The 14,513-nt window shown below is 41.6% G+C and overlaps 1 protein-coding gene across 1 annotated transcript in view; it reads left to right on the forward strand.

Moving 5' to 3' along the window:
- The window catches only part of glis3 (GLIS family zinc finger 3), a 173,526-nt gene that overhangs the window by 140,937 nt on the left and 18,076 nt on the right, over positions 1 to 14,513 (forward strand). Inside the window, exon 6 of the mRNA XM_047804824.1 lies at positions 13,480 to 13,598. The gene's annotated coding sequence lies outside the window, so the exon portion shown is untranslated. The remainder of the gene's footprint in view (positions 1 to 13,479; positions 13,599 to 14,513) is intronic.

A 14,513-nucleotide genomic window follows, 5' to 3' on the forward strand; every position in this document is an offset into this window, starting at 1 on the left:
AATAAATTCAACGCATTTTTGCGTTGTCACACTGCACATTTAATCAAAGCTCCCATCAATTCATGTGCGTCCAACACGCATACAACTCTTTAAAAGAAATAAAATAAAATCAGCAAGGGGCAAGTAAGCAGATAGGGAACAACCACAATAAAACAAATGTTAATTTCAATGTCAGTTTAAATCCCTAACTAGTACTGTTTAGGGATTTCTGACTTCTGCATTGTGCTCTATTGACTATCTTTTCACTACCTTCTAGCGATACCCAGAGTGCTGGACGTTAGCTGTCTCAATGCTTTGCTCATGAATAACAGGAAAACTGAGCCGAAGATTCACCGCAGGTTAGCTACAGTGTTGGGAGTAATGCAGTTCCATTGCCAGATCATAGTCATAAAGATAGATCTGACTCATACCTCATTACCGTAAGCTTTGTCATGAGATGTTCGGTCCCAGGTGGAGCCTGAAGTAAAAGCCAGGATTCCAACGGGAAGCTGGAGGAAGTTGGCAGGGACAGAGATAGCTAAGCTTTCCTGCTTCTGTGACCCTGAATAACGGTGACATGGAAGATGGAGATTGTTGAGAGATTACAGATTTGAATGGCAACAGCCATCTGTGGCCTGGTGTGCAATGCAGCCTACGATGGAGGGATATCGTTCCTCATTCTCCTTTAAACGCCGGTTAGTTACAGATGTCTGGTAGCTCGTGTATACAAACTAGCAGTAAAAGCATGTTCAGCTGTCTTGTGCTACTGTATATGAAAAGACGAGACCGGCTTTAGAAGTGTCAAAGAATAAAGCATACTGTACTGTATATCAGCCTTGGCTCTTCAGGATTGTTAGATGTAGTGTGAAAGAAGAGTATTTTGGGTAGAAATAAAAGAACGACAGACACCAGCACCCTTTTTATTCTGCCTTTCGTTGTTGGGTAACAAACCTAACTGTACTAATCTTTCATTAGATACTTAAACTGCTTACAAGCTTAGAAACACCCACGAGATTTAAAGCGTGCACAATCAATAAGGAAGGTTTTTTATTTTTATTTTTATAGATGAAGTGTTTTTCATCTGTGGCACTTTACATAGTCGAGATGTTGCCTTCATCCGTGTAATGGCTCCTGGATTCCTCTAAGTGCGTCGTGTGTACTTACTGTACCTCATGTGGCTTCACATTGTTCCTGGTATAGACTACATCAGATATTGTCTAACAGGACTTTTTTTTCCTTTATCAGATCCAAGGCAGTGACTCACATCTCTAAAAATATCCACAATCATCATTAATTTTGTCATGCCAGAACACGAGCCGTTGGCACAAAGCGAAATAACTTATTTCTAAAATTAGCCTCATGATGAAACGTCTCATTATTAAAACGGATGAGTGTTCCATGCCATGCCATAATCTTCACTTCAGAAGCAGATCTTTGCAGGTCCCAGCACTAGAAGAGGCGACGAGAGTCCTTTAATCGTAATATTCTAGTAATTAAGCAGCACGTCCCATAGGATGCTTACTAAACAGTGCTTCATTAAACGAGCAACCTGGGCTCTGACACCGCAGATCAATGCACAGATGCACGTCTTCCTTTTCCTTATGATTACCCGTAATGGGTATAAGAGCTGCAGGGGGACCTACAGTAAGCTTCAAATGCATTGTCAGTTAATTATTCTTTGTATAACAGCCTTGTAGACGGTGCAGAACTAGTTGTTAATAGCTGTGGAGGTTGCGATGTGAAGTGGGTTAATTACCACTCTCGCTTTATTCATATCAGCTCAGACAACAGGCCACTTCAGAAATCCTATAAATAGCATTCCACAAACAGAGGCAAAGGGATTTTAGGTCTGCATTTGCCATTTTTGACCAGATAACTCAAGATGTCATAAGAACTGGGACCCATTGGCACAACGATTAAAGAGGCCTGGTACTCCTGGAACCACGTTCATCACCAGTCACAAGGAAATCGGGAGAGCAGCATGTATACATGTAGAATAATCCCTGAGATGAAATGGTGGTAAACTGATTACATCTCTTTCTTGTTTGTTCCTTTAATGCACTTGGATGAAAAATAATAAGCCGTGACTCACAAATGCCATCTCCTAGTCAAGAATCTTGTCTTGTTAATCAGGCCCGACGAGCGGACGTAAAAGATTTTATCATTTGGCCGCAGGAGCAGAACAAGGCATCTTGGGGATAGGAAGCATCTTTAAGGCCTGCTGAGACTCCATAGGGGATATCGAGCGTTTGAGAAGGAGAAACATGCAATTCAAAGACGGGTCGGTGGGCGGCTAAAGTTAATTACCCAGGTAAGCCTGAGGGCGAGTGCGAAATGCCTGTGGACGCAGGAGCGGCAGACGGCAGATGACCCCGAGCTAGCACGGCCCTGCTTACCCAGTCAGAAAATTTGATTGCTTTTTTTTTTTGAATTTCACTGCAAATGTTCTTATTTTAGCTCTGGGACATGGCATCACCCAGAACATATTAGAATAAGTGCATGTTCCCGAAGTGGTGTTAGCGAGGGAAAGGCGGAGCATGATGTGCTACTTGATGTGCAGCACACGTGATGGAAATAACAGTGAAAGCATTATTATAAAGGAATAGCAGACAAACTCAAACAATAGTCAAAGGGTCTCATACAGAATATGTTTAATAATCTATAATCCAATGCTTTTATAATATGAGAATTGTGTCATTGATGATACATCCATTTATCCTGCTGATTCTATACCATTTATTCTGCAAAGGGTCGCAGGGAACCTGTAGCCTCGCCCAGGGGCCGTACATTACTACGGTATTTATGCTAATATGTAACTCAAAATCCTTACCCAAAACCAGGACTTCCTGTTTTCCCTCGAGATGACAACGCTGAATGATTTATCAGGCAGGGATCATTGTAAAATTCAGCTTTAAACCTCGATCAAAAACTCTATATGAGTGTGCGATGGAAAATATTTGAGCTATTTATTATGGAGTTTTAGCCAATTTAGCATCTAGAAAATACCTAAAATAGAAAAAGAAAAGCAAAAAACTCAAGTGAATACCTGCCAACAAAACCCGTCCCATCAGGCCCCAATGACCTGAGCTCCTCGGTTCAAGGTAAGCACCATCACAGAACTGACAAACTCTGTTATTACCAATGTTCATACTCATGGCCCATACTGTACATTTCTTTGTTTGGGAAAGGAGTGATAACAGGGCTGAAACAACAAAAAGGAAAATCGAGAGAAAAAAGAAAACAGCCATGGGTAATCAATGACCGCAGGCCAGTAGGAAGAAAACACATTTGTAAAGTGTGTTCAGTCATCTGGAAGCCCATCTCATGGAAAAGATGCCAGTTTGTTTCAGCCAGCATTTAAATCCACACCAGCTCCTTTAAACACTTAAGGCATTCTCAAAATGATGGACGCTTCAGACGTCTCTTAAAAATAGAGCCAGTGTGGTTTATAGAACAAGAGCTTAACCACTATACCCACCCCCAGACTTACTACTTTTTCACATGTGCAGGAATACAGCAGCATAGAAATAAATACATACATACATTTTAAACTGCAAACATCCCGGTTTCAAAAGAAAGACAAACTGAGAGAAACTCACTTGTGGTGTGGGCGTCTATAGGCATCTGGATGCAAAGGTTTTATCGCTTCAGCTTGGAGCTCGATCCGCTCGTCCCTCACCTCACCCGCTGCACTCGATGCTCCCGCATTGTGTTTTCACTTCCTATTGACTTTACCTGTTTGGCTTTATCATTTACAGTTGTAGAAGAGTAATGGTTTATAATCCCGCTATCTGGTGTCACCCAGAAGAAGATGGGTTTCCTCAATCCTTGAACCTTTTGAAGGTTTCTTTCTAATATCATCTCAAAAAGTCGGCTTCTATTGGCTTCTGCTGCCCCCGATGTGCTCAGTAGGGATCTAAATGTGTGTAGCATCCAGATTTCTGCAAAGTTGCTCTGTCGTTTTTTTTAAAAAGCATGACCAAAATAAAAATGTAATTGAATCGGCTTGTAGAGGAGTTGTTTTTAGTACAACGGCTGTTAAATTGTTGATTTGTTGACATGTAGTAAACACTGGGATCGGCGTAATATTTTCATCACACTGTGTGCAAAAGTGTATGGGGGGTGTTGGGGGGGGGGGGTTGAGAATATGTCCTCAGTGCAAATTACAGTGTCAATGATCACAGCAATAATCACAGTGAAATCTGTTAGAAAACAAAAGGACAATATCACCTCGGAATAAATTCCCCTTTTACTGCATTTTAAAGTTTCTCCCTTTAATTCTGCTCCTCATACCTGGACGTAAACAAGCCATGTCACCATGTTTATGTCCCTGAACTTGCCAGCTCTTGGTTGTCACTGTGATCTTAGAGTAGTTGCCAGACATGTTCCTCAAACAGTCCTACATAGCCAGAAGAAGAGTGACTTGGATCTGTCTTGTCGAGCTTCATCAATTCTGAAAAGCAAAGGACTTCACAAGTCCCTCGTCCATCAATGCGACAGTGCGCAGAGCAACGAGCAAAAAAAACCCACATCAGCCTCATGGCCTCCCCTGCAGTGAGAACACTGACACCCAGCACTTTGTGAAGCCTTAACAAGCCGAGCTCGCCTCGCGCTGACCTCAAGAGTCTGTCAGCTTCTCTGGGATTTAAGCGTCACTCACTCGGGCTAATGCAGAGAACGTACAGAGGGCAGACTTCCATCTGCTGTAAACTAAAATAGCTGATTAAGATGGAAAGCTGACAGCAAGGGCGCCTCGTCTCGGCCGACTTATGATTAAATAAAAGCAAAACAGAAAGCGAACCTTCAAGAAGCTTTTAAGCACTTGCAACATTTGTAGTGATTACCAAGAATGATCGAGGCTCAAGTCTCTGCAAACAATTTGACATACACTCACTGGCCAGTTCATTAGGAAGCCTGTGCACCTGCAAATTCGATAATTTATCTAATCAGTCAGCAGCACAGTGCATAAAACCATACAGGTCAAGAGATTCGGTTAATGTTTACATCATGCATCAGAATGGTGGGGGGAAAAACCTGACTTTGAGTATGCTATGCTTGGACCGGTTTGAGTTTTGCTGAATGTTCTCCCAGAATGCTGCACCAAAACATCTCGCAGTTCTGAGGGCAGAAGTGCCTTAATAATGAGAGAGGTCAGAGGAGAATGGCCAGACTGCAGGTTTGTAGGCTAGAGTAAATCACAGAACCATTCTTTGCAACTCTGCCAAGCAAAAAGCATCTCAGTAGCCTACGACGCTTGAGTCGGAAGACCGCATCAGTGAATTTATTCCATCCATCAGCATGCATTTATTTTATGTTAAGGTACAAGGTTCACATCCTGGTAATTGAAGGGAAAGCATAAATCATTGTAGGTGAGGTGTGAATTAGTCGCACATTAAGCTGACCTCTGAGAAGGCTGGGGTCGGGTCAAACGGGGCGAAAAAACAATTAGTCTTTCAGGAAAATCCAGAGTTGACGAGTGAGGTGCCAAAAAAAATAGTTTCGTTTAGTCATTACTCTTCAAGCACTGCCTTCGCCCCGTGTGAACAATGTACTCCTATGTCCTGGAACAGCCTTAGGGCCACTCATCATGCCTTAATTCAGTTCCTGCCCTTTCAGCTGCCCTCGCACACCTGCCACACACACAAGTCCATCAAAAAGTAAGAGGGAGAGTGTTCGAGATCAGGGATAAGAACATTACGAAATCCATCTGAGGACGGATAAAGTCTAGACAGACTCGATGCGCTTCCACTAAGTCGTATAAAGTCTGCTTCTATCACTCATCCCCTGGATTACAATAACATGCTGAAATTTCTCAACGTCAGCAAAAAGACGGGGAGAATTTTTATGTTGTTGTTGTTTTTTTCTTTTCATATATTTCCAATATTCTGGAAGACAACTGTAACTAAATGAAAGCGCAGTACACTACATAATGTAGAAAGAAAAACAAGGCTCAATGTATCAAATTGTGTGTAATGTGTGAAATGGCTTTACAGCGCCGTGCTGCTGAATTCTCAGTTCTGATTGGTCAGGAGGTATCGATTCATTTTCTGTAACAGCGGATCTGACAGCAGTGCTGGCTGGAATAAAAGTCACGGTTTTATATTAAAGTACTCGTTTTAATATGTTTCTCTAGTCACAGCTCATTCACAAGGCTTTGTATGGTGGAAGCTCTAAAAGTGACTAATACATCTAAACTAGAACGTACATTTCCTGAAGAAAATGTGAATGGTGCTTGCACGTGGCAAGTTCCCCTCATCGTGCTGAGTGTTTTGATGTCACATGTCCATGTTGTGCTAAATTTTGATTTTCACGTGACATCACGTGACGTCAAGTGACATGACCAGAGTATATGTGAGGAAGTTCCCCTCATTGTTCTGAGTGTTTTGATATGTCACATGTCCGTGTTGTAAAAAATTTTTGATTTTGCATATATTGGGGGCGGGGCTGCGGCACAACCGGAAGGCCAGTCGGTACATCTATTTAAACCTTTGTTCAGAGTATCACCCTAAAGGAGCTGGCTGAGTTTGGTGTAGATAGTTCGAAAGCTTGCCGAGTTATAAACCTCCAAACTTTATAATGGGAGTCTATGGGAAAAAAGGCCACTTTGAGACCCAGTACCAGAAGTACCGGTACTCGGATCACTTAGAAAAGTAATAGCACACCTCTCCTCAATGAGCCGGTCAATTTGACACCTCATTCATGGGTCTAGGACAAAAGCTGTGGGACAAGTTACGTGCCTAGCTTGCAGCTTGATCGCAGTTTGGCTTTTGGCATCTGATAGCTAGGCAAAATAGGCTGGATTTTTCAGAAGCGTTAGCTAATGTGCTCCAGCGATAACCGCTTATGTCATCTCTATATTTACATTTACAGCATCTAGCAGCATCTCTACATATTCAGTGTAATCGCTAGTTAGCTAGCTTAAGCAAATCTGGCAACTAAGGACGATGACTGTACTGTATAGTACTATTGTACGTGGACATTTAGTGTAGTGACGATCACCATGACGGTGATTTCAGCCGGTGAACAGGATCTACGAAAGGCTCATGAGCGCTAGCTAGCACCAAGTGAATCAGTGCTAAGGCTTTCGATCCTGAGGAAGTTTTATCACCTACTGAATGAGGAAAATGCTAAAAAAAAAATGCTGTTCCCATCCTGTTATTGTTGGGTAGAGCAAGTAGAAATCTGTTGTGTACCCTTGAAAGGTCATGAAAGGTGTTTGACTTCATCTTAGCATTCATGAAGCCACGCATGAATCTGTTTAGCGGTGCATACCCTACATTATCATATTGGAATAGGGAAGCAACATGTCTGACAGCAGACACCGCAAGTCAAAGTGTGAAAGATTTCAATGCAGTTTTCGTGCTCTTTGCTCCCTGTTATACACCCTGCATGTAAGTAGTTCCCAAACAATTCCTGCCATAAATTTTCGCATTGAGAATGAATCGTTTTCATCAGGGCTGAGTCACAGGGCTTCGGATTCAATATCGTGATTAATTCCGAGGCTATAATTTTGTGTCATTTTTTAACTGCCTTATTAAGTGTCCATCTATTCCTGTCATCTATCCTGTTTTTCTATGTACTCTGTCCATATCTGGATTGTTGCTTTGCTATATTAAACACTGACAGACCATTTTATCGCTTTTGGTGGTGGTGGTGGTGGTGGTGGTGGTGGTGGTGTTGTTTTAAAGAAAGTGTTGCCTTCTCTATTCTAACGTTCGAATTGATTGTCAGCTTGCTTGTACAGACTGCATATTAGCACTCAACCTACTGTAATGTGACTCACCTGATTAGCTAGGCTATAATTATGATTTAGTTACTTAGATCAGATACGTAGTTAGCCCTGGATCTTTTTACATGTTGTAATTTGATCTCATGCACTAATAAGGATAAAGTACATGGAACTGTTGCTAAGGAAACTTTAAGAATTGCTAAGAATGTTGAACTTTTGCATTGTAATATATAGTGTAAGGAACAGGGTTAGGGTTAGGGTTAGGGTTAGGGTCAGGTCTCGTTCCTTCGCTAAACGCTAAGATCCGTATTGGGTTTAAATGCGTCTAAACAACAGTCTGGCTCATTTACCTGCTAAACAGCTCCTTGGGTACGAGCCCAGATGTACTTAAATGCTGAACCTTTAGGCACAAAACTGTCCGGCTGTTGAATGTCTATGCAATATGTCATGCAATGAAGATATCTGGTAGATGTCCCAGTGTGCACATGCTGCAAATCAATAATTACTCAGTGACCTCATTTCCAGTATATCTGAAGCAATCATCAGCCCTCAATTAAAATCATCTGTGCAAAGGCTTGTAAAGACAACAATTTATTTTGGCATTAGGTCAGAGCGGTGCATGCGTATGAGGTCCGATTGCATTCCAGCGGTGATGCGCTACGGTACCGCAGCGTTCTCGGGGTGATGCGTGACCTCCAGGTAGCGTCCCCTGGCCAGAGTGGGCACGTTAATGACCATCTGCTCAGTAAGACCCAGTCAACATCTCTTTAATGAAGACGAATGGGAGGACCAGGAGGAAGCCAGCAGGGGGCTAATGACGCACCTTCATCTGCTAACCTGCCACCCTACTGTGAGTGATGGGTGGATGCACTCCATGCTCTATACCACTACTTCCAGGACCTTTGTTAAAGTCTCCCAACTCTTCAGGTCTGTCTGTTTGGACCACTCATGGACTAGGACTGTAGTTTTGAGAAGATTAGCTGTTTTCTGGAACTTGCTGTTTAGTAGGTTTGCCATTTCAATTCTTTTAGAAGAATATTACTGGATCTTAGAGTAAAGTACAGGACACAAACTTTAAGCACATAAACACAGCATGGTATTTATTAGGTCAAATCAAAATATCTGTAGAAGAAAAGAAAGATGACAGAAAACAAGCCTCGGACTAATGCTGCCCTCACATGCTATCAGAATTATCATAAATACCAGTTACCTAGTAGGATGTTACCCATGAATTATCCCTCACATCGTAATTATGACTGGATAGATCATTGTGATATGGAGGTGTCTTAAACTCTTAACATGGCAGAGCAGAAGACAGGTTCTCTACTGAATTAAAGGGGTTTTTAAGTTTACTGAATGCAGCTAATTGTTAGCACTTGGAGGACATATAAATGTCATAATCATTTATGTAGAGCAGAAACCATTCCATTCATCTTGTACATTTTTACACAATGGAAATAGTTTACATTTATTATCAGCACGTTAGCTAATATGTGTAAATAATATGTAGTGTTGAAAAAAAAAAAGAAATATGTATAAATGAACCCGGGCGTGATCCATTTGTTTCGTTTTGTGTTCTTTCTGTTAGCAAAGCATGTGAACAGGACAAATGAACGTTACATCGATCGTTCTGATATGACTTTGCAACAAGGAACAGAAACAGCAGAAAAAACGACTCGAACACAGCACAGGTGAAGACATTAAGAAAACAAACCGATGGTTCAGGAGACAGAACTAGAGCAGAAACAAAAAGGCACGGCTTAACAACCACGTGACGTGTACAGATGTGCCGCGCTGCACACCACACACTAGACAGGGGGAACCTGATTGTGACACTTTCCAGACCTCATTATGGGATTGAGGTCACGACCGGTGGAAAGGCTTCCGCTCAGGAAACATCGCATCGCCGAACTACGGATAAAGATGTAAACATACTGTGGACATTTCTTCAGCGTGAACCTGCAGTATGTTACAGTATACATTAGATCATAGAGCAGTTTCTTCTATAGAATCTTCCAGAGTTTTTCTGTGCAACGTTGCAACAACCTTCTGGAAATTATTGAGCCGTATAAAGTCGTGTGTGTGTGTGTGTGTGTGTGTGTGTGTGTGTGTGTGTGTGTGTGTGTGTGTCCTCAGTACAAACACATCATATTATTCCTACATACACGCCATGTAAAAGGAACGGTATTGACCTGTTGTTTGTTGTTGTTCTAACCCTTAACACCTCAGAAATAGCATGTTGATGTTGAAGGAATGGAAATTGCAAACCATGGCTACTGTTTGGCTCGAACTCGAGTGATTTATTTTAATGTTGATTCGGAGCCCTGGTTCACAGATTTGGACCTCTACTAAGCCGGTAGAAAAGCTGTTCTATTGTCTGTGAAATACTGTATGTGCCAGAAATATGTGTCTGTTACATTTTGTGCCAGATATGTACCAACAGGCAGATACAAGGTAATAGCTAAGAGCTAATATCTGAAATGATAATATGGTTGTGTTTAATTAGAGATAAAACAGCACCCAAAAGTAGAGAGAGAGAGAGAGAGAGAGAGAGAGAGAGAGAGAGACTTACAAAATGTGTTCTGTCACAATATTTGTGATAAACAGCCCCCACCACACACAAACACATCTGTCCCGTTTAAAATATCTGTCTACTTTATTGCATTTTTATGAAAAGTGCACTGACACGTATCTCAGAGCTTTATGAGAAGTGTCAGAATTGAGGCAGAGAATTTCACAGGATGTTTACTGTCATTCTCAGATTTCAGATTTATCGCTTCCCCCCCCATAGAAGTAACCACCACAAAGCATTTCACTGCTAGCAAAGTGACAATGATCTAGCAGTGGCACATATATGACTAGCTAAGCCTTATGATACCGCTGTCATTTTCATTTATATGTTTGATCTGAAACGAATCTCCATTCATTTGTTTCTGTCTGCGAGCGTGGCGTGATTGCGTGCGGGTTACTGTGTCATTTTCACATTGCTCACGCTTTGGTGCAGATCCTTTTCGAGTCAAGAAAGCCAGCGGAGAGATGAAACCATAACCGCTGGTCCATAGAATGAGCTTTAGAACATCAAAATGGCGAAATTACTTTCGAACTTCAGGGCAAAACCTGTCAAATGTGTCCTTCAATTGAACAGCAACGACTATCTAAACAAGGGAGATAATGAGTCAGCACCAGTCCGTCGGTGTCATGCACACTGAAAGACAAAGATAATACATTAGGTAGCATGCATGATAGGAGAGGAGTATGGCTTCATCAGTATGACTGTTCACCGTGTCCAAAAACTGTCTGTTGCTGCAAAAAAAGGAAAAAAAAAGTTGTCGATTGAAGGAATTCTTTACAACCAAAAAATGCTAACATGGCTAGATAGTAGGGGTGTGTTAGCTCGATCGCGTACACAGAATGCAAACTGGACAGTATGGCTTCCACCGTTATTAGCAAGCTTAGATGGTTTTTGCAGACTGACAAAAAGAAAGAAGGCGGGGAAACTTTCTCATTTCTGTCATGATGAGACTCTCTGAACAGATATGCTGCTGCTCATTACCTTGACATTCACACAGCGGGTGACATTAGCCATGCTAGAGAGAATTAAGCTCTCTGAACCTTTAAAAAGCGGGGGTTTGCTCGTACTGCTAATCACTAAACCTGACGCTGTTTCTTCTTGAGAAAATGGTGCATCACAGACACACAGGTAATGAGGGAGAGACCTTTGGTTGTGAAAGGCCACGGGCTTAGCCGACGGTGGTGAGGGACGTTCGAGAGGTCACTCCTAAAATCCATAGATAATTTCACAATCGCATCATGACGAATCTCGATACACATGGTGCTAGCAAGAACACATTCACTGAGGGCTTTTACAGCCCAGGTGCAAAGAAATGAAAAAATTAATGAAAGACAGAAATTGATTAGCCACCTCGCCTCTAGCACCACATGGCCCAAAATAGACTAACAATTTGCATTCGATGCGGACGCTGCTCCGGACTGACAATTTGCACTTGATGTGGACCGGGGAAAAGAGTTGAATAATAACAGCCTGCTTTTTTTTTTTTTTTTTTTTTAAGTGAACTCTGCCACATGAAGACGTGCCTGCCAATTACTAGTGGTCGTTTTCATTAGCACAGAAATAGATGAATTAGATGATTGGCCACTTCCAGAAATAATACAGTAGCTATTATGACCCCTTGCTGTCTTCACCCTCGCTGTCTCGCCCCCTAACACAATCATAGCACAGCCATCCCCTGCTGCGGCATGTGTGGAGTTCGGGATTAGATGGGTGAAGAGCGATCACAGTCATCTAACACACGTCCACCGTGGCTGGTTTCTGTACTTATACTGCACTCTACTGGACAAGGCCTTCAGTGTCATCCTTCATCTTTGAGGCTCATGAAGCAGAAAAACATATTTCTGTTTTCTTACAGCAATGATTAAATCCATGCCTAGTAAAATTACAGAGGAAGCCTGGAAATCGCGAATCAGCCCACCGTAATAATAACTTCAGCATGAAATCTGACAGCAATATGGCATCTCCAAAGAAAAGCAACCATGAATGACTAAACATGTAATAAACCTTCTGCCAGGCAATTTCCATCAGAGGTCACGGTTTATTTTAATCCCGTATCATCATCAACATAATAATCAACACCGTCACCATCATCATCATCATCCTCAAGCCTACAAGCACACATATAACATGACTTTCTCCTACAATCGTGCACGTCAAGCATCCTTCATATTATGACAAGCTGGAGTCTGAGAAGTGACTGTTGTTTTTTTTTATTATTTCCTTGACTTTATACAGCCTTTGTTCATGAAAAAGTCCTCACAAACCACCATAGAATAAACAATGAAGTTGCCATGACAACAAGGAGCAGCAATCACTGTGCAAACATGCAGAAAGGCAACAGCAGCAGAAAGAAAAGGACCATTAAACAGACATCATTTATCTTTGGCACTCCAGTTATGCTTTGGGGGGAAAAAGCACATCCAGGACATTCCAGGGTTATGAAATTTGATGTGAACCTTGCTGTCATGTTACATAATAATTAAACACTACATAGGGTATATATTAACCACTGAATGTGTCTAGCGATGGTCTCTGATTCAGTCAGAATGTTTAATAGAACCTGATGAATGAACACCTACAATGTTTACATGATCGTGTGGAAATGTCTTTGGTTGTCAAACATCCAGTTCTTCAATCATTCCATCATCTTCTCGAACCACTGATGTCCTCATCAGGGTCTGAATCTGTATGCATTTTTTTTTTTACACCAAGCTTCCTGTTCACTCGAACCTGTCATATTAATACAAATCTAAAGGGCAGCTGCTGAGATGCTGCACAACTGCCCCTGAACACCTTCTATTCATGTCGCATTACAGGGAAACGGATCAAAATCCTTGTGCATGATCATCATGGTGTGCGCTATTCTGGAAGAATCACGTTTTGTTTGTGGGCATGAACTTCACCGAGAGTTTTGTAAAGTGTAAAAAAGTGACCGGACCTGGAACCCTGAACTCTTTACCCGCCCCTGGCAACGGCGCGCGCTTCCACACACACACGCACACACACGCACACACACACACACACACACACACACACACACACACACACACACACACACACACACACACACACACACACACACACACACACACACAGAGAGAGCGCTTAATGTTTCATTACGCAGAACCTCATCAGAGTTAGCGATAAAACAACAGCCGAACTTTTCACTTTCCGTGCTTTCTTTCTTTCCTTGCGACAGGTGAAATAACGTGACACGTGACCGGAGCTGCGTGAACAGGGACCGACTCATGATGTTCTCACACACGCTTTCACGTGAGAAAGTTGGTTCATCTCAAGGCTTCCTGAAGACTTTCACGGGTGAGACGTCTTTATTTTTTTATTGATTTTTTTTAATAAACGCTATTTGTCCAGAACCCTTATTAAGGACCCTTAAAAATCTGTTTATACTGTGTACACTTGTTGATAATTGTGCACTAGCCAGTATAATAAAGTATTACTAGTTATTATTATTATTATTATTATTATTATTATTATTATTATTATTATTATTATTGATTTAATTTCAATTCCAGAATTTGTGAACAGAAAATGTATATAAATCAAAAAACAAAATGAATTGAGGCAAAACTAATGCCTGGCTTCTTCGCTCCTGAGCTCAGGTCGCTGTCCATGTGAAGTTTTGCACAATTCTTCATGTCTGTAGAGGCTTCCTAAGGGTTCACCGGGTTTCTTCACTTTTATATTAAAAAAAAAAAGACATTTGAATATATGCATTGTGCCCTGTGATAGACTGCTGTTACAGATGTTTCTTTCTGCCACGCACCCCTCTTTCCTAAGATTCATTAACACAGGCTCTAGATCCACCACAAGCCTGACCAGTATTAAACAGTTCCTGAAAATTAACGAATGAATAAAATCTCTATTCTAGAATGATAGTTTCAATGATTTAAATATTGATACCATGCGTGAACACATTGGTGTGATTATAGTTCACTAATTCATTCATTCATTCTGGTCAGGCTCGCAGTGGATCCAGATCCTATTCCGAGAACAATGAACATGAGGCAGGAATACAGCTTGAACCTTGAATATGATACCATTCAGTTGTGGATATGATACCATTCTGTACAGATTTGCAGACCTTTACACATCTAGGAGCAATTTAGTGTAGCCAATCCACATGTTTTGGGCAATGTGAGGAAACCTGCCTGGAAACCCAAGCAGACATGGAAAACCATACAAAACTCTGCATAGCCTGAAACCCAAGCTTGG

Source organism: Tachysurus fulvidraco, chromosome 20 (assembly GCF_022655615.1).
Source record: "Tachysurus fulvidraco isolate hzauxx_2018 chromosome 20, HZAU_PFXX_2.0, whole genome shotgun sequence".
Classification (NCBI taxonomy): domain Eukaryota; kingdom Metazoa; phylum Chordata; class Actinopteri; order Siluriformes; family Bagridae; genus Tachysurus; species Tachysurus fulvidraco.